Source organism: Crocuta crocuta, unplaced genomic scaffold, assembly GCF_008692635.1.
Source record: "Crocuta crocuta isolate KB4526 unplaced genomic scaffold, BGI_CrCroc_1.0 scaffold21, whole genome shotgun sequence".
NCBI lineage: Eukaryota > Metazoa > Chordata > Mammalia > Carnivora > Hyaenidae > Crocuta > Crocuta crocuta.
The window spans coordinates 765442-766468 of record NW_027527938.1 but is presented as its reverse complement, the minus strand read 5'-3'; the positions used below and the strand labels follow the sequence as shown (position 1 = coordinate 766468).

Sequence of the window (1027 nt, the reverse complement as noted above, 5' to 3'; positions counted from 1 at the left end):
CACACACACACACACACACACACACACACACACAACTTAGAATTTTAGTGGACAACACCATAGACTATTATTATTTCCCATTCATGAATAAACTCCTTTATCCCTATAATAATGTCTATATTTTTAAAGTAATAAATATATATATAATAAAATATACATGATAACTAAATTTGATTTAAATAATGCTAAGGTAATATTAGCTAAGGTTTTTTTTCAAAATAGTTAACAATGCCTTAGTTTTTATGTTTTGAAGACATAGATTAACATATCAAATTTGAATAGTGAGGTAATTCTTGTGTCATCCTTTCTGTGATTGATTTGTTCTGAGGATCTTGTACAAAAAAGAAGTAGGTAAGAATAGAACATAGGAAAAAATAATAGGTATAATTTTGTATTTTTTAGAGATAGATACAGATACAATTTTTTTCTTTTTCTTTCTCATCACTCAGACCTGGTCCTCTTCCTCTTTCTCCTCCAAAGGAGAAGAAGAATGATCATCAATGGCAATTGTCTGTCACAGAAAAAACACCCAAAGTCAGCTTCATGCTCAGGAGAGAACACTGCACCTCCTCCTTGTGGTTTCGGGTACTCTACATTTTTAGAAAATCTTCTCTAGTAACAGAATATAGATACGATCTTTGAAAGTATAGTCTTACAGATATAATACTTCTAAGAAATTTAGGACAATTAAGTTGAAAAGAACTATTATTTCAAATTAAGTCACAATTCTAAAATATTTTTCACCAAAAATGAAGTTGCTTGCATTTCATAAGAGTATAACTTTTTAAATAGATGGTTACTAATTTCAAAGGTCAGCTGACTTTCAATCAGAATGATTTTATAGTCAACAATCATGTTATAGAACTATATGAAAAACAAACAAAACCCTTTCTGAAGTCTATTTTAGACCCAGGATGCTAGAAGTTAAGTGGGACTAGTTCTAAAAGTAATGAAAACAGCTTGAACTGTACAGGTTTTTTTTAAAGGATGAAATAGTCAATATTCTAAATTTCATATACAAATGAAC

The 1027-nt window shown here is 29.3% G+C and overlaps 1 non-coding gene across 1 annotated transcript; it reads right to left on the bottom strand.

Moving 5' to 3' along the window:
- Positions 1-440: 440 nt before the first annotated feature.
- LOC144221727 (small nucleolar RNA U3) lies at positions 441-654 on the bottom strand. Its single transcript, XR_013332163.1, has one exon. It is a non-coding gene; the product is annotated as a small nucleolar RNA U3 (small nucleolar RNA).
- Between the last annotated feature and the right edge of the window lie 373 nt (positions 655-1027).